This window comes from Diceros bicornis, chromosome 9 (assembly GCF_020826845.1).
Source record: "Diceros bicornis minor isolate mBicDic1 chromosome 9, mDicBic1.mat.cur, whole genome shotgun sequence".
NCBI lineage: Eukaryota > Metazoa > Chordata > Mammalia > Perissodactyla > Rhinocerotidae > Diceros > Diceros bicornis.
In genome coordinates, this window is record NC_080748.1 from 34504455 (window position 1) to 34524888 (window position 20434).

The 20434-nt window shown below is 34.9% G+C and overlaps 1 protein-coding gene across 4 annotated transcripts in view; it reads left to right on the forward strand.

Annotated features, from left to right (window-relative positions):
• The window catches only part of VWA8 (von Willebrand factor A domain containing 8), a 354390-nt gene that overhangs the window by 10128 nt on the left and 323828 nt on the right, over window positions 1-20434 (forward strand). The window lies entirely within an intron of this gene.

Consider the following 20434-nt stretch of genomic DNA (forward strand, 5'->3'; position numbering starts at 1 on the left):
ATTTTTTGTTCTGGAGTATTTAAAACCTATCCCAGACATTGTATTACTTCATCCATGAATATTTTAGTAAAACATTTATTTTTTCACATACTGTTGTTTCTTTTTTAATGGGGATAAAATTTACATATAATAAAATGCACAGATCTTACGTACTCATTTTGGTTAGTTTGACAATTTTATAAACCCGTACAACCGCCTTTGACCAACAGTGATGTTCTGCATCCTTGCCAACACTGATATTTCTTGTCTTTTTTATTTTACTCATTCTGCTAGGTGTGAAATGGTAACTCAACATGGTTTTTGTTTTATTGAGGTATAATTCATATGCCATAAAATTCACCTTTCCAAAGTGTACAGTTCAGTGGTTTTTAGTATGTTCACAGATTTATGCGACCACACCACTATCTAACTTTAGAACATTTTCATCACCCCCAAAAGAAACCTCATACCCATTAACAGTCACTCCCTATTTCCTCCTCCTTCTCCCCTCACTGCCTTTGGCAATCACTAATATACTTTCTGTTTTTATGGATTTGCCTATTCTGAACATTTCATATAAATGGGATCATGCAGTATGTGGCCTTTGTGTCTGGGTTATTTTATAATTTTATCATTGCTTACAATGTTTTCAAAGCCCATCCATGTTGTAGCATGTATCAGTACTTCATTCCTTTTTGTGGCTAAATAATGTTCCATTGTATAGATATACCACACTTTCTTTACTCATTCATCAATTGATGGACATTTGGATTGTTTCTGCTTTTGAGCTATTATGAATACTGCTATGAACATTTGTATACAAGTTTTTGTATGGACATATGTTTTCAATTTTCTTGGGTATGTACCTCAGAGTGGAATTGCTAGGTCATATGGTTACTCTATGTTTAACATTTTGAAGAATAACCAAACTGTTTTCCAAGAGGCTGCACTATTTTACATTTCCACCAACAATGTGTGAGGGTTCCAGTTTCTCCACATCTTCACCAATACTTGTTATTGTCTGTCTTTTTTATTATATCCATCTTCGTGAGTATGAAGTAGTATCTCTTTGTTGTTGTGATTTGCATTCCCCTAATGACTCACAGATACTTCTTTGCTCCAAATCATGTCACTTCTCTTCTCAAAATTTGTTAAATGACTTTCTAATACCTTAGGAACAGAAGTCAATCCCTGCCTGTCATGATCTAGTCTCAGCCTCATCTCCTGCCATTCTCCTTCCCCTCCTAAGTTCCAGTCATTGGGCACACTATAGAATAATCTTTCGTTCACTCTTCAGATTCTTCCACTAGACTATGTGCTCCTTGAGGGAGCATATCTCTCTTCCATCTGACAGAAGTTTTCACTTACTCTACCTCCTAAATGGATCTACAATCTGTCCTCTCCACTCTGTCCCACTTTTCTTTTACTATATTTTTTGAGTTATTTTCTTAGTGGTTACTCTAGAGATTACAATTAACAATATAACTTAAACTTGTTTAGATTAATACTAACTTAATTTCATTAATATACAAAAACTTTCCTCCAATATAGCTCTGTTTCCTTCCACTTCCTTTGTGCTATTATTGTCACACAAATTATATCTTTATACATTAAAAGTCTATTGACACAATTTTATAATTACCATTTTATGGAGTTGTCTTTTAAATCAGATAGAAGAAAAGAGTTACAAACAAAAATATATTCATACAGTAGTCCCCTCTTATCCACAGGGCCTATTTCCTAAGACCCCAGGGGGTGCCTGGAATTGCAGATAGTATAGAACCCTATATATACTATGTTTTTTCCTATACATACATACCCATGATAAAGTTTAATTTATAAATTAGGCACAGTAAGAGATTAACAATAGTAACTAATAAAATAGAGCAATTATAACAATAAACTATAATAAAAGTTACTGTAGATTTTAGCAACCTCAGCATATGATTTTTTTTTTTTTTGCTGTCCTTGTTAGGTCAAGAACTTTTACCTTTTCACTTAAAGGAAGCACTTTACGGCTTCTCTTTGGCATATCCAAATTGCCAACATCACAACTCTTGTGCATTGGGGCTATTTTTAAGTAAAGTAAGGGTTACTTGAACACAAGCACTGTGATACCAGGACAATGATCTGATACTTGAGAAGGCTACAAAGTAACTAATGGGCAGGTAGCATATATGGTGTGGATATGCTGGACAAAGGGATGATTCACGTCCAGGTGGGACAGAGCAGGATGGCTGATGTGAGATTTCATCACACTACTAAGAATGGTGTGCAATTTAAAACTTCTGAATTGTTTATTTTTGGAATTTCTCTTTTAATATTTTTGGACTGTGGTTGACCACAGATAACTGAAATTGCAGAAAGTGAAACTGCGAATAAGAGGGGACTACTGTACAGTCTTTATATTTACAGATGTGGTTATCTTTACTGGTACTTTTTCTTTCTTTGTTGTAGATTTGAGTTACTTTCGTATTTTTTTTTTATATAATTTTATTTATTTATTTTTTTCCCCCAAAGCCCCAGTAGATAGTTGTATGTCATAGTTGCACATCCTTCTAGTTACTGTATGTGGGATGCGGCCTCAGCATGGCCGGACAATCAGTGCGTCGGTGCGCGCCCGGGATCCGAACCCGGGCCACCAGCAGCGGAGCGCGCGCACTTAACCGCCAAGCCACGGGGCCGGCCCTTGAGTTACTTTCTAGTGTGCTTTCATTTCAGCATGAAGGAAAGAGTCCCTTTAGTATTTCTTGTAGAGCAGATCTGCTAGTGATGTATTCTGTTTTTGTTTCTCTGGAAATTTCTTAATTTCTCCTTTGTTGTTTGAAGGATAATTTTACTGGATACAGAATTCTTGGTTGACCGTTTTTTCTTTTGGTTGACGGTTTTTTCTTTTAGCACTTTGAACATGTCATCTTACTGCCTCTCGCCTCCATAGTTTCTGATGAGAAGTCAGTTTTTAATTTTATCAAGGATCCCCCTCTACGTGATGAATCACTTTTCTCTTTGCTATCAAGATTCTCTCTTTGTCTTTGACTGTTGGCAGTTTGACTACAATGTGTCTAAGTGCGGATCTCTTTGAGTTTGACCCATTTGCAGCTTGTTGAGCTTTTTGGATGTGCAGATTAATGTTTTTACATCAATTTGGGGGAGTTTTTGGCAATTATTCTTTATTATTATTTCTTTCTTCCCTCCTCTCTCACTTTCTTTTTCTGGAACTCCTATTATGGGTGTGTTGATATACTAGCTGGTGTCCCACGGGTTTCTGAGGTTCTGTTTGTTTTTCTTCATTCTCTTTTCTTTCTGTTTCTTAGACTGGATAATCTCAATTGACCTATATTCAAGTTTGCTGATTATTCTGCCTGCTTACATCTGTTGTTGAGCCCCTCTGGTGAATTTTTTCAATTCACTTATTGTAGTTTTCAACTTCAGAATTTCCATTTAGATCTTTTTAATAATTTCTGTTTCTTTATTTATATTTTCTGGTGAGATATTGTTGTCGTACTTTCTTTTAATTCTTATACATGGTTTCTCTTAGGTCTTTGAACATATTTATAATAGCTGATTTAAAGTGTTTATCTACTAAGTCCAGTGTCTGGCTTCCTCAGAGATAGTTTGTTTGACTGATTTTTTTTCCTCTGTGTAGGGGCCATACTTTCCTATTGTTTGTGAAAATTTTTTTTGTTGAAAAGCGGACATATTAAATAGTATGATGTGGCAACTCTGGAAATCAGATTCCTCTCTTCCCACGTTTCGTTTTTGCTACTTGTTGTTGTTGTTGCTGTTTATTTGTTTTGTGATTTTCATAGACTGTTTTTCTAAAGTTTGTATTCTTTGTCATGTGCAACCACTAAAATTTCTGCTCAGTTAACTTGGTGGTCAGGTAATGATTGGACAGAGATTTCTTAAATGCCTTGAACAAATAAGCTTCTCTCAGCCTTTGCCCAAGGCCTCTGTGTGCGTTTTGGGCATGATTTCAGTATTCCACAGGCAGCTTACCAGTGTGTCTTAGGCTTCACTTCCTGCTTCTGCAAAGCCTTAACATCAGCCAGAGGTGAGAGATTTGGCCCTTCTCGGGACTTTCCTGGATGTGTGCATAGTCCTGCACATGGCCTTTTAGATTCCTAGGCATACACTGGAGCTTTTTAAAGCCTCCTTTGCATATCTAATTCTCAGTTTTTCCCTTTAAGTTTTTTTTTTTTTTTTTTTAAGTTTTTTGATCATCCTCACATTAGCTCCAACTGCTTTTGCTGCCTCAGGCAGCTGTGATATTAAGCAATTGTTGCTGATTTTTTTTGACAAATGCCCTGGGGGTAGTGCTGTTTGCACACAGGGAGCTCTGAGTGTGTCAAATAAAGACAAATTCTAAGAATGGAGCTTTTCAGGGAGCTGCTAGACAGGTCAATATGGATAGTTCTCTCGGGGAGAGCTTTTGGGAAGTTCTAACCCTGTTCTGTCCTCTTCAGTGGTTGCCAGACTGCTAGTTTTCACCATTGTTGTGGGCAGTTGGTTTTTATTTATTTATTTATTTATTTATTTATTTTTAATTTTATTTATTTATTTTTTCCCCCAAAGCCCCAGTAGACAGTTGTATGTCATAGCTGCACATCCTTCTAGTTGCTGTATGTGGGATGCGGCCTCAGCATGGCCAGAGAAGCGGTGCGTCGGTGCGCGCCCAGGATCCAAACCTGGGCCGCCAGCAGCGGAGCGCACGCACTTAACTGCTAAGCCACAGGGCCGGCCCCAGGCAGTTGGTTTTTAAGACTACCACAGACTAGGGAGAGATATGGGAACAGGTCAAGTTAAAATACTACAAAGCTCGCTGTTCTTACTGAGGTTCACCCATTTTTCTTGGTTAAGTGCTTGTGGGATTGTTAAAAGCCTTTTGTTAATTTCCAGAGTTCTGAAAAAGTTGATTTTGACAATTTTTTCCAGTATTCTCATTGCTTTTATGAAAGAGTAGATTTTCAGAGGTTCTTACTCTGCTGTTCCAGTAGTGCATGTCTTCTCATTGTGGTTTAAATATTTATTTATTTATTTTAGTGTGTGTGTGTGTGTGTGTGTGTGTGTGTGTGCGTGCGCGTGTGTGTGAGTGTGAGGAAGATCAGCCCTAAGCTAACATCCATGCCAATCCTCCTCTTTTTGCTGAGGAAGACTGGCTCTCAGCTAACATCTGTGCCTATCTTCCTCTACTTTATATGGGACGCTGCCACAGCATGGCCTGACAAGCAGTGTGTCGGTGCGTGCCGGGGATCCAAACCCGGGCCGCCAGCAGCAGAGCTTGCACACTTAACCCCTACGCCACAGGGCCGGCCACTCATTGTGGTTTAAATTTGCATTGCTCTGGTGAGTAACGATGTTCAAGATATTTTCTTATGCTTATTGGCCATTTGTATATTTTTTGTGAAGTGTCTTAAAATGTTTTGCCTTTTTAAAAAAATTGAGTTGTTTACCTTTTTATTGTTGATTTGTAAAAGTTCTTCATATATTTTGGACACAAGTCCTTTGTCATTATGTATGTATTATGAATGCTTTTTCTCAGTCTCTGCATTGCCTACTCATTTTCTCAATGATATCTTTTGGTTGGTGAAGTTTTTTTCTTTCTTTTTTTTTTTTTGTGAGGAAGATCAGCCCTGAGCTAACATCCATGCCAATCCTCCTCTTTTTGCTGAAGAAGACTGGCCCTGAGCTAACATCCATGCTGATCTTCCTTCACTTTATATGGGACGCGGCCACAGCATGGCCTGACAAGCAGTGTGTCGCTGTGTGCCCAGGATCCGAACCCAGGCCACCAGCAGCGGAGCGTGTGCACTTAACTGCTACACCACGGGGCCAGCCGTGTTGTAGGTGGTGAAGTTTTGATTACATCCAATTTATCATTTTTGTATGGTTAGTGTTTATTGTATCATAGAAATCTTTGCCTACTTCAAGGTTGTGAAGATATTCTATGTTTTTTCTAAGAACTTTATAGTTCTATTTTATTTTAAAGGGATGGGTCCATTTCATCTCAGTTTTAAAATTTATTGGCCTAAATTTTTTAATAATGTAGCCTTTATTATTGTTTAAATATCTGCAGAGTCTGTATTGCTATTCCCTCTTTTATTCTTTTTTTTTTTTTTTTGTGAGGAAGATCAGCCCTGAGCTAACATCCATGCTAACCCTCCTCTTTTTGCTGAGGAGGACCAGCTCTGAGCTAACATCTATTGCCAATCCTCCTCATTTTTTTCCCCCAAAGCCCCAGTAGATAGTTGTATGTCATAGTTGCACATCCTTCTAGTTGCTGTATGTGGGATGCAGCCTCAGCATGGCCAGAGAAGCGGTGCGTTGGTGCGTGCCCGGGATCCGAACCCGGGTCACCAGCAGCGGAGCGCGAGCACTTAACAGCTAAGCCATGGGGCCGGCCCAGCCCTCTTTTATTCTTGATATTGGAAATTTGGGTTTCTTTTTCCCCCTTCTCTTTTTAGTCAGTCTTACTAGGGGTTTATCAATGATGTTAAGTTTTCCAAAAAAATAGCCTTTGATTTTTCTCTATTGCTTGTCCATTTGTTATTTCATCAATTTCCACTCTTTAATATTTCTTTTTATTTGCTTTGGTTGCTCTTCTTTTTCTAACATTTTAAGGTGGAGGCTCAGATTATTTTTTTGCTCCTTTCTTTTTTGCTAATTTAGACATCTAAAGCTATACATTTACATCTAAACAGTGCTTTAGCTCCATCTCACAAATGTTGATATGTTAAGTTTTCTTAATTATTCAGTTCAAAATATTTCTAATTTCCTCTGTGATTTCTTTTTAGATCCAGGATTGTTTAGAGGTGTGTTTGCTTTGTTTCCAGTATTTGGTTTGTTTTTGTTTATCTTATAGGTATTGATTTCTAATTTAATACTATTATGGTCAGAGAACATACTCTGTGTGGTTTCAGTCTTTTGAAACTGATGTTATTGACACTTATGATGCAGCATATGATCTATCATGTGAACTTTGAAAAGAATTAGTATTCTGCTGATATTGGGTGTTATATTCTATAAATATTAATTTGGCCAATGTTGGCAGTGTTGTTCAAGTCTTTTATATTCTTTTTTTTTTTTTTTAAAGATTTTATTTATTTATTTTTTCCCCCCAAAGCCCCAGTAGATAGTTGTATGTCATAGCTGCACATCCTTCCAGTTGCTGTATGTGGGACGCGGTCCCAGCATAGCCGGAGAAGTGGTGCGCGCCCGGGATCCGAACCCGGGCCGCCAGCAGCGGAGCGCATGCACTTAACCGCTAAGCCACGGGGCCGGCCCAAGTCTTTTATATTCTTATCGATTTTTTAATCTGCCTTTTCAGTTAGTTACTGAGAAAGAGGTGTTAAAACTTTCTATTATGATCATAGATTTGCCTTATTTCTCCCTTCTATAATTTTTACTTTGTGTATTTTGAACCTCTGTAATAGATATGTACACATTTATAATTGGGAGATAAACGAAAGTATAGTGTCTTTATGAATGGTCTCTTTATTATGCAATGCTGACTTTATGTCTGATAACACTTTTTTTCCTTAAAGTTTATTTTGTCTGATATTAATATAAACCACACTATCTTTCTTGTGCTTAGTATTTGCATGTTATGCTCTATTTCATTCTTTTGCTTTCAGCTAGTCTCTGTCTTTATATTTAAAGTGTGTCTTATGAACAGCTTATCTATTCTGACAAGCTCTTTCAATTGGAATGATTCAGCCCATTTATATTTAATATAATTATTGACATATTAAAGCAATCAACATTAAAGCTTTCTTATGTTTAAGTCTACCATCTTGATGTTTGTTTGCAGTTTGTCCTATTTATGTTTTTATATACATCTTTTCTTGCCTTCTTTTGAGGGATAATGTGTTCTATTTTGTCTCCTCCTTTGGCTTTTTAGTTATGCCTCTTTTTGTAGAGTAACTCTCTCCAATAGAATTTTCTGAAGTGATGAAAATGTTCTGTATCTGTGCTGTCCAATACAGTAGGTGCTAGCCAATGTGGTTATTAATCATTCAAAATGTGGCCAGTGCAATTGAGGAAAATAATTTTAAATTTTATTTAATTTTACTTCAGTTAAACTCAAATTTAAATAACAACATGTGACTAGTAGCTCGTCTATTGAACAGCACAGCTTTAGAGATTATAATGTACATCTTTAACTTATCATAGTCTACTTTCAAATAATAATTAATCTATTTTAGGAACAATATGAGAACTTTTCGACACTATACTTTCGTTTCCCTCCCATACCCTTTGTACTCTTGTTATCATATATTTTAATTTTATGTAGATGTTAAAAATAGCACGACTTGTTATTATTTTTGCTTTAAGCAATCAGTAGAATTTTAAGAAATTAAATATATAAAATGAAGATAATTTTAAAAGTTTTAAATATTTAACCATATTTTACTGCTTTTTACTGCTTTTCATTCCTTTCTGCAGATTCAGGCATCCATCTAAAAGCATTTCTCTTCAGCCAGAAGAGTTTCTTTTAGCATTTCTTTTAGTGCAGGTTTACTAGATATGAATTCTCTCGTCTGTTGTCTGTCTTAAAACGTGTTTATTTTGCTTTCATTTTCAAAGGATTTTTTTTTCCTGGATATTTTTTTTCTTTTAGTATTTTAAAGACATCATTTTATTGTCTTATGGTTTCTATTGTTTCTATTAAAAAGTCTGCTGTGATTTTTGTTGTTATGCTCCTGTTTGTAATTTTTCTTTCTTCTCTATCGACATTTAAGATTTTCTTTTTATGTTTTTTTTTTCACCAGAAGTTTGCCTTTGATGTAGCTAGGTGTGGTTTTCTTTGAACTTACCTTCCTTGCATTTCTCTGAGCTTTTTGTGTCTCTGAGTTAATAACTTTCATCAATTTTGGAAAGTTGTTTGCCATAATTAACTGATTTTTTTTCCTGCTTTGTATGATCTGGTGTTAGTCTCATCTGATGATTCGTTCATTTCTGTTAATATATTTTTCATTTCTACCATGTCATTTGGTTTTTCTTTATATTTTCCACCTTTCGTGCTTGAATGCATCCATGTTGTTCTCCTTTTCCACTAGATCTTTTAATGTATTTTTTATGGTCTAATGATTCCAGCATCTGGGCCATTTTTAAAACTGCTTTTATTGATTTTTTGTCTCTCTTGACCATGGGTCACATTTTCTTGCTTTCCTGATTGTCTCATAATATTTTATCGTATTCCAGAGATTCTACATAAAAGAACAGTAGAGGTTGAAGTAAATAATATTTATCCCAGGAGAGGGCATGCCCCCTCTTCTGCTAAGCCCTGTGTGTGTGTGTGGTGGGAGGAGGGAGTGCTGAGTCAGTCTAATCTGTGCTGGTCTTTGTTGTAGGTTTCGTTAGGTTCCATTTATCTCTGGCTTTAAATGTTTTGAGGAAGGCATCGAGACTTTTCCTTTAGCAGGGTTCGGGATCTGAATTCTGGTGAGATTCCACACTTCTCTTGGTGCTTTTTATAGCTCAATCTCCAGTTCTATGAACCATGGACAATCTCTCTTTGCTTTATAGCTGCCAGATCTCTGGATACTGGGGGATTCTCTTTGCTATTCACTCCTGTATTCTGCTTACTGCAACTTAGATCTCTCTTGTCCTGTTGCCTCCAGCCTCCAGAGGCCATGTCAGTGAAGGCCAAGAGTGCCTCAGAAGGGTTTATCTCAGCTCTTCTGCCCCAGCAACATCCTTGAGAACTGCTGGCTTGCGCTGGATAAAGACCTGAAGTGTGTTGGTGGGATTTCTGTTGCCCTTTCTGTCCCATCCCCAGCCTTCAATGGGTTGTTGCCTTGCACTAAGGAAAGGTCTATCATGCTTCAGGAAAGATCTCTCTCAGCTCCTGCCCTGCATCTGGGTTTTAGTGTACACCCCTGTGCACTTGATGAAGGCCAATGGGAAAGAGTTGGTGGGTATTTGGAGATTTTCTTTGTGGCTGAGACTTTTCAGTAGATTAATTCATCATGCCAGCCCATGTGTGGCCATTATAAGTTTGTTAAAAGTTTAGCTTGTTTATCCTGACACATCTATGGCAGATTTTTCCTCCTCTTGCTATCTACCAGGTAAGAAAGTTAGCTGTGGGTCTCTTCTCTCCTTGAAGGGGCTCATTACTTTCTAGAATTTAGTTCATTTAGATTCCTTTGTATCCTTAACTGTGTGATGGTTTTTTAAGAAACTGTGATTTTTATACATTAACTGACTTGTTCTGGTTGTTAGGTTGGAAGTAAAATTCTCTTCATCCTAACTAGAAGTGGGAGTCAGGAACATTTATTTTTAATATTTGTTATTTAATGGTTATGCCTAATCATATTATTGTAATAGACAGGTTTTCTTTTCTAGGGGTGAGACTAGTGATATAATTCTTTAACGAGTTGTTATACTTATCTAGAGAAAAATTAACAAAACTATCTATAACACCTTACATGCCATAGGTACATGATAATTGAAAAAAAACCACTCATTTTTCCTGATTTCTGGGTCTTTCTTATAACTGTAGCTAGCTTTTTAAAATGAGCTTTAGAAGTGAGGAATATTATCCACTCTTAAAAGACAATAGAAAAACTTTTATGTAGTTTTGAGTTCTGTGGGGAAACAATTGCTTTGGGAGGAAATTATGTTTAAAATTTGTCTCTACTACTTTCTAGATGTGTGAATTTCTTTTTTTTTTCTTAGATCTGTGAATTTCTATAGTCATTTAACTGGTTTGAGTCTTGTTGACTATATGGGGACAGTCATTTCAACATCATGGATGTATTGTAAGGATTAGATCAAATAGCATAAGTGAAATGTGTAGGATAGTACCTGGCACATAGTGCTCAATAAATGAGTCCCTGACACAACCATTTCTCCAGTCTCCTGATTCTTGTTCCTTTTCACTTTCCATTATCCCATGCCTCTGACTCTGTTGAGTATGGGGATTACTAAGGGCTGGTATGTTTCTGCTTAAGAGATATGCTAAAACATTTTTATCTTCATTCAGTCTTACCCTTAAAAAATAAATCTGGAATACAGTTCATCTAGATTTGATTTTGAATTTGCCCTCAGTTAGGTTGTTTGCAGGATCACAAATGGCAGTAGGCTCTTCAAATAAACTTCAATTTCCTTTCAAAGATCACACTTAATGTATTTACAGTGTGGAAAGAATGTTGGCCTTTTCAGTCTCACCTAGACATGAAGCATAGTCATTGCTTGACAGCTCTCAACAGAGGATAGCACTATCCATTCCTTTTTTTAACAACTAAAATGCCATAGTCTCCTATCTAGGGTCTGCTGAAATATTTTGTTATAATAACAAATGCTTAATCATTTGAAGGATCTTCTTAAGTGAGAAAATTAGTAAGATTATCTATACTAGCTTTAAGGATTCAAAAGATCTTTGGAATAACATCAACTTTAAGACTTAAAAACATAGGCTTTGAATGGACGTATTTTCAATATTTTACGAATGACCGAGGGGCAATACAGTGGCTGGCTCAGATCAAGTTCCAAATTGTAAAAGGTATCTGTTTCTAAATATAGCAAAACTCCCATAAATTGTCACCAAAAAAACTCAGAAAAACAAACCCAACATTTTCTGGTTTACGTACTTTCAATTTTTATTACAGTTTTCATGCATCTCTCATGTAATCAAAATTTTCATTTCTTTTGTGTTCAGTTATTAGTAGCTTACCCTTTGAAATTTGTCTGAAGAGAGTTTATACTGAATGCAGTTGGATGGTCTGTAGACTCCACTTTGCATTTTCTGGGCTTGCTATCCAGTCGTCATTGTTCCTACCATATTCACAATATAAGTATCCTTATCTATTATTGTTTGTATATCAAGATGATGGTAGCATATGTTTTACCCACTAGTAAATGTTTACATTGTCTCTACTAGTCTTATGAGCAACTGTGCCCATTTATAAGAAAAAGACTGCTGGGAGTTTGGTTAACTTGAAATAGGAAAAGTGGCTGAGCTAAGTCAACCAAAATCTTGCGAATCCACATAAGCATTATGTAGTTGCTACATATTGATTGGACAGATATATTGTATTGCATAATGTAACATGTTTTGTGCATCTGTTTACTGTATCATGTTCAAATATTGTATTCTTTGGACTTTTCTCCCTCTCTTAGGAACTGTTTCCAAAATGGGAAAATTGCAGTTCTTTGGCGTCACTCTTGCTATTACATGACTGATTAGTGACTATGGGTTTTGGTTATGAGAGAACTTTGATGGATTTTTTTTTTTTTCTCTTGTGGAGTTATTTTAAAGAATATTTTAAAATATTTTGGAAATGGTGTTTTGTTGAAGTTTGATACCCTGTTACTTTCCTTCCTATATTTATGCTTCAATTTAGCTTTTTGCCTTTTGGATATTTAATATTTTCAAATGAAACATAAAATGATAGACTTTTGTTAAGGAAAGGAACTTTAGCAATTATTATCCTCTTTGAAATTCATTTCATAGCCAGCAAAGTAGGACCACAAAAAAGAGGTCAGAAGAAGAATTATTAGCAAAGCCCAGATTTCCTGACTTCAGTTGGATTTTCCTTTTATAGTCTGCCGCAAGGTCTCTGGCTGCTTTTCTTTAGAATAAGTCCTGGAATGGACAGAAGAGTGGTGTGTTAGAAAACTCTTTTGGAATTTAAAAGTGTGAAAGATTATTGAAAAATGTTGAAATAGTTGAGGCATGGCAGTGCTGTTTTATTTCTATCTTTATCAAAGTTGTTACTCAGAGCACTGAAAATCACTATCATCTTTTAGTAATGAAAAAATAAAAATCACAGTGTTGAAATATGAACCCTGATATTCATATATAACATTTATTTAATAGAATGGTAGAAATTCTGCTAACTGGCAGATGCTAGAGATTGGAAATATTCTAAAGTGGAAGTCTAAAACTCAATTAAAAACCACACAAAAGCAGTATTATCTCGTCAAAGTAAAATTTCTTAATTCATTGACTATTTGATTGAGATAATGAAAGCTTGTATTTTATAGTCAGTTGTCTAATTCTCATTTGAACTGTTTCTGTCTTCACTGCGTTGGTGACAGCAGGACATCTTTCTACCTCCAGCATCTAGCCCAGTGCCTGGCACATAATAGACATAGGAGTTGGACTGTTCCTCAGTTTTTTTATTATCTAGGTCTTGTCACCTCCTGCCTTGACCATTATAACTTCCGCTTATCATCTGAGTCCCTAGTCTCTCACCTGCAAGTGTTGAAGTGGATAATTGAAGCTTTTTTGCCTTTTTGTATGAAAACCAAATCTCAAGGCTTAGTTGAAATTGGCAACTATTGAAAAGGGGTTCCTTCATGTTTTTATGCTTGAAGTTAAACTACATTGTATCAAAGCTGATATTTTTTCCAGGGTTTGCCTTATGAGGTGGTGCTCCAGGGTAGCAGGTTTTCAATAGATGACTTTAAACCTGACTTCAGAGTTATATTTCTGCTTCCTTACATAACCTTGTTGGAATCAGTGGACCAATTATACATGAGGTCGTTTAAGGTTTACTGGACACACTGAACTCATATCCAAGCAATTAAGGCCCACAAATATTTTCTGCAAGAATTACAACATTGCACTCTTAAAATGGTGAGTTTTGGCAAAAAGTCAACAGGATGAGAGATTTTTTGGGGGGGCGAAAACCTTTGTCAGTAGTTTGTAAATAATTTTAAGAGGTTTGAGAAATTCATCAGTGTCGTAAATGACAAAATAGCATGTAAAAACTAGGTCATTTTTGTGTCAGTGTAGATAATGTGGAACAATCATTGCAGCTACTTGTCAGCTTGAATGAATTAGTGACAAAGATTACACAAAAGGCCTCCAGGAAAGTGTTACCTAAGATTATCTTACTTAATAGAATCAGAGCTTGAAAAACAATCTGAGAAGCAAGGCCTCCAATCCTTAAGATTTGCCTTATTTTCCATAGTACACTAATTGCCTCTCATTACCTGAAAATTTACTTTGAGAAAAGGATTTCATTTGAGACTTCTTTAAATGTATTTTTAAGAATAGAGCCCTCAAAAGGAAGAGTCCCATCAACTTTTAAAGCCATTGAACATGTCTTGAAGTCTCCAGTCTCTACAACAGTCTTTATTCAGTGCCTAATTTTTCTTTAATCTTCTTTCTCCCAGGCACTGTACTGAAGATGACTTGAAGTTTTTTGATGCATTTTTATTGCTTTTTATTTTCTGTTTAATGACTGTTGTTGCTTTCTGCAACTTTCATTGCAGATGTACAATTTTTGAGCTATGTAATATGTTAAATAGACTTCTTTGGATCTACTGGGTAATTTAACCACTATTAGTGACATTGTTAAAATGAGAAAATGAATTCAAGTAGTAAACTTAAAAATCATATTTTTAATGCATATATAACTTAAAAATCATATTTTTAATGCATATATAACACATCTGCTAGACATAGGATTAATACCCTTAACATACAAATATATCTTACAATTTGATGAGAAACATCATGTGATCCAGTAGAAAATAGGCAAAGGATTTAAATAGACATGCCACAAGAGAGGAAATTCAAATGGCCGGTAAGTATATGAACATGTGTTCTAACCCTGCTTAATAGTTAGAGAAATGCAAATTATACAATAAAATAGCAATTTTCATACATCACCTGGGCCAAAATTAAAAAATATTATAATGTCTAGTACCTACAAGGTTTCAGGGAAGTGGCATTGTCATACATTGCTGGTAGAAGTGTGAGTTCATATGACTTCTTTGGAAATGGTATGGTGGCTATTAAAATAAAAAATATACCTTTTGATGTAGCAGTTTCTTTTTTTAGGTTCTATCCCTTAAAGAAAAAATCAGTACATAAAAAAAGATATTTGTACACAATATATATTGCAGCACTTTGGTGTTTTTGGTGGTGCCAAAAACTGGAAGCGATCTGAGTGCATCAATAGAGGAATGATTGAATAAATTATTGTATACCCATATTATGGAATCTTCTGCTGTTAAAAAAGAATAAATTAGATTTGTATCTGTGGACCTAGAGAGTGTTCCTGTGGTATTGTTAAGCAAAAATTGCAGACTGCAGAGTAGTATATGAAGTATGACGCTATTTTTGTTTTTTAAAAAAAAACTTGAAACACTCTTTGCAGGTGTATTATATGTCTCTCTGTATACAGAGAAATGTGTGGAAGGCTACTCCAGGCTGTTAACTTTGACTTCCTTCTGGGGCCTTGGGTTAGGAGTGGGATTGGGAATGGAAGGAGTTGAGAGAGATCAGATAAATTTCTTTTTACATTTTTGAATTTTTTGTTTGTTACAGTAAGCATGTATTAGACTGTATCTTTAAAAATAGCTAATAAAACCCCTATGTGTAGAGTGAAACTTTTTATTAAAGAATACATCCATTATAACTGCTTTTTCTCTGACCTGACTCATAAAAATTAAAAGTTCATGCTTTATGTTTAAAGAATTTGGACTCATTTGACAGGACCTAAAAATTCTTGGTTCTTATGAGATGTGTTCATAGCTAAAGGTCATTCCTTGCTTTTATTTTATGTTTTTGGTGGTGGTTGTCTTGTCATGAATATGACTAGCTACACTAAGACCCACAAAGGTGACTTCAGTAAATTATCACAATTTAGCAATACCTTGTAGATAAGCACTTTGAGGCTGAATTGCAAATTGAATTTTGGATATTAAATTGATTAGTCAAAATATTCTAATATATGTCTTCCATCATATTGCTACTTTCTTTGTGTATCACAGTTCTTCCCTACTTCCAGTATGGCTGTTATCACTTTGTAACATGGTTTTTCAAAAGAAATGTAACTTTTTTTCCTATTACAAAAAACTTGATCAACAGAGAAAACCTGGGAAATGCTGAAAAAGGATAAAACCCAAGTCATCTATATGTCAAATTATAAGCACTGTTAACATTTTAATGTGTTACTCTAATCTTCTTTTTTACAGTGTTACTAAGTATCATTTTACAATGAATGGCACATATTTAAAATGTACCATTTGATAAGTTTTGACATGTGTATATAACCGTGAAACATCATCATAATCAAAATACTGATGAAATAAATTCATCGCCCCCAGAAGTTTACTTGTGCCTCTTTATTATGTCCCCTGGTTCCTCCATTTTCTGGGAATCACTGATCTGCTTTGTAGATTTATTTGGATTTTCTAGAATTTTATATAAATGGAATCATATAATAGGTACTCTACTTTTGTCTAGCTTCTATCACTCAGCATAATTATTTTGAGCTTCTTGCATGTTGCATGTCTCAGTAGCTCATTCCTTTTATCCATTCACCTTTTGATGACCTTCATTGTTACCATTTTGAAGTTCTTGAAATAAAGCTGCTCTGAATATTCATGTACAAACCTTTGTATGGACATATGCTTTCTTTTTTCTTGTATCTATACCTAGGAGTGAAATGGCTATATCACATGGTAGGTGTTTGTTTAACTTTTTTTTTTTTTTTCTTGAGGAAGATTTGCCCTGAGCTAACATCTGTTGCCAATCTTTCTCTTTTTTTGCTGGAAGAAGATTAGCCCTAAGCTAACATCTGTGCCAATCTTCCTCTATTTTGTATGTGAGTTGCCACCACAGCATGGCTTGACAAGTGGTGTAGGTCTGCACCTGGGATCCGAACCCGTGAACCCAGGCCACCAAAGTGGGGCGTGTGGAACTTGAACCACGCAGCCATGAGGCTGGCCTCTGTTTAATTTTTTAAGAACCTGCCATTCTGTTTTCCACAGTGGTTGTGTCATTTTCCATTTCTACCAGCAATGTACATGAGTTCCAGTTTCTTCTCATTCTTGCCAACTCATGATATGGTCAATCTTTTTAATTTTAGCCATTTTAAAAGTTGTGTAGTAGTATCTCATAGCGATTTTAATTTGCATTTCCTAGTGACTAATGGTGTTGAGCGTTTATTCATGCTTATTTGCTATCTGTATATCTTTGGTGAAGTGTCTGTTGAAATCTTTTGCTTACTTTTTTATTGGGCTGTTTGTGTTCTTTTGGGTTTGAGATTTCTTTATGTATTCTGGGTATAAGAATTTTATCAGGTGTAAGATTGGCAAATATTTTCTTTCAGTCAGTGGCATGTCTTTTAATTTTCTTAATATCTTTTGGAGAGCAGAAGTTTTAAATTTTGATGAAGTCCAATTTATTAGTTTTTTACTTTTGTGGATTGTGCTTTTGGGGTCATACCTGAGAAGTCTTTGTTTAACTAAACGTCACAAAGATTTTTTTCCTCAGTTTTTTTCCTGGATGTTTTCATAGTTGTCGATTTTATAGTTAGGTTTATTATCCATTTTAAATTAATTTTTATGTATGATATAGGCCAACGGTCATTTTATATACAGTATAGGTCAAAGTTCATTTTTTGCAGATGGATATCAAATTGTTCGAGCATAATTTGCTGAAAAGACTATCCTTTCTCCAGTGAATTGCCTTTGTACCTTTGTCAGAAATTAGTTGTCCATGTATGTTGTGAGTCTGTTTCTAGACTGTTCCATTGATCTATTTGTGTATCTTGACACCACCATTGCCTCACTGTCTTGATTACTGTAACTTTGCAATAAGTCTTGAAGTCGGGTAATGTTAGTCTAATATTTTTGTTCTTTCTATAAAGTTGTTTTGACTATTCTTGGTCCTTTGCATCTATTTGTGATTTTAGAATCAACTTGTCAATTTCTACTAAAAAAATCTGCTGAGATTTTGATTGAGATTGCATTAAATCTATAGATCATTTTGGGGATAATTGATATATTAATAATATTGAGCCTTCCAACCCACGAACAGGGTATATCTCTCCAGTTATTTAGATCTTTAATTTCTCTCAGCAATGTTTTGTTGTTTTCAGTGTGCAGATCTTGCATATATTTTGTCAGAGTTATCATTTGAGTATTTCATATTTTTTAATGTTATTGTAAATGGTATCATTTTCTAACTTTAATATAGAAGTACAATTTATTTTTACATATTGATCTTGTATCTTGGCACCTTGCTAAACTTGCTTGTTAGTTCTAGAACTTGCTTTTGTAGATTCCATTACATTTTCTACATAAACAATCATGTCTATAAATAAATACAGTTCTACTTCTTCCTTTCCAATCTAGATGCTTCTTCTTTCTTTCTGTCTTTCTCTGTTTCTTTCTGTCTGTCTGTCTTCCTTTTTCTTATTGTACTTGCTAGAACTCCAATATAATGTTGAGTAGAAGTGATGAGAGGGAACATTGTTGTCTTATTCCTGATCTTAGGGGGAAAGCATTCACTCTTTCACCCTTAGGTATGATAGCTGTAGGTTTTTCACAGATGTTCTTTATCAAGTTGAGGAAGTTTTCTTCTATTTGTAGTTTGATTAGAGATTTTAATCAGGAAGATATGTTAGATTTTGTCAAGTGCTTATTCTGTGTCCTTTGACATGATTATGTGGTTTTTCTTTTTTAGCTTGTTAACTTGGTGAATTATATTGATTGATTTTCAAATATTAAGCTAACTTTGCATTTCCAGAAAAAAAAATCCCTCTTGGTCATGATATGTCATTGTTCTGACATATTATTGGATTCATTTTGAGAAAATTTTGTTTGGGATTTTTGCATCTATATTTACGAGGGATATTGATCTGCAGCTTCTTTTTGTCTTAGTCAGTTTGGACTGCTATACATAACAAAGCACCATAGACTAGGTGGCTTATAAAGAATAGAAATTTATTTTTCACGATTCTGGAGTCCGGAAGTCCAAGATCAGAGTGCCAGCATGGTCGGGTTCTGATGAGGCCCTCTCTTGGGTTGTGAACTGCTGACTTCTTGTTGTATCCACATATGGTGGAAAGAGTGGAGAGACCGAGCACGCTCTTGTGTCTTTTCTTATAAGGGTGCTAATCCCGTCCATGAGGGTCCACCTTCATGACCTAATACTATTATATTGGGAGTTAGGTTTTCAACATATGAATTTTGGAGGTGCACAAACATTCAGTCCATAACACCTTTCTTGTGATGTCTTTGTCAGATTTTGGTATTCAGGTAATTCTGGTCTCTAGAATGAATTGGGAAGTATTTCCTCCTCTTGAATTTTCTGAATGAGTTTGTATAAAATTGGTAGACTTAAATATTTGGTAGACTTCACCTGTAAAGCCATCTTGGCCTGGAGTTTTCTTTGTGGGAAGGTTTTTAACTATATATTCAATTTTTTTCATAGATATAGTTATTGAAGTTATCTCTTCCTGTGTTAGCTAAAGAACAGCTGACTTTTTAAAGAAATTTGTCTTTCAAAGAATTTGTCCATTTTATCTAAGTTGTGGAATGTATTGTCATAAAGTTTTTCACAATAGCCCCTTATTATCCTTTTAATATGTGAAGTATGTGTACTTTATGTCCCTCTCTGTCTCATATTCCTGATTTTGATAATTTGTGTCTTCTCTCTTTCCTGATCAGTCTGGCTAGAGATTTGTCAATTTTATTGATTTTCTCAAAGAATGAGCTTTTGGTTTTGTTGATTTTTTTAAAATTATTTTTCTGTTTTCTATTTCATTGATTTAAGCTCTGATCAGTATAATTTCATTTCTTTGGATTTCATTTGCTCTTCTTTTTCTAGTAGCTGAAGGCAGAAGCTGAGGCCATTAACTTGAAACTCTTCCTTTTTCTCAATACTATAGGCATTTAGTGCTATAAAATTTCCCGAGTACTGCTTTAGTGGCATGCCATAAATTTTGATATGTTGTGTTTTCATTTTCATTCAGTTCAAAATGCTTTATAATTTCCCTTTTGATTTCTTCTATGACCCATGTGTTATTTAGAAATGTGCTATTTAGTTTCTAAATATTTGAAGATTTTCCAAAGATCTTTCTTTTATTAATTTCTAATTTAATTTAATTTTGGTCAGAGAACATATTTCATATGAGTTGAATCTTGTAAATGTGTCTAATATTTTTAAAAATGACTGTATGTGCATGTATCATTTAAGAAAATAGAATATGTGCTATTTTGTGACCATTTCACAAAGCAGTATATTATGGAAATTTTCTTATGTCAAGTATTTTCTGAAGCTTTACTTTAAAAACCTAAGTCTTTTTTGTGGAATTAATACATTTTTGTTGTTCAAAAATGAAAACAATATAAAAAGGTACACATTGAGAAATTTTACTTTCACCCATTTCCATTCACACTATTTACCATATTATTAGTTGCAGGGGTATCTTTCTTGAGTTTCTCTGTGCAAATACAAAAAACTATGCATATATACTCCTATTCCAACACCTCTACACCAAAAGTATATGGCTTGACACTTAATCGTTATGTATGGATATGCTCTAATTTATTTAATGTATATTGATGTCTTTTTCCAATTTTAAGAAAAACTGAATACCTTCTCAATGCTGAGTACTGTGCTGGCCAGTATTATACTTCTTATTTAATTTTGATTACAGCTATATTGGATCAGACTCATCAGCCCACTTTATAGATGAGTGGC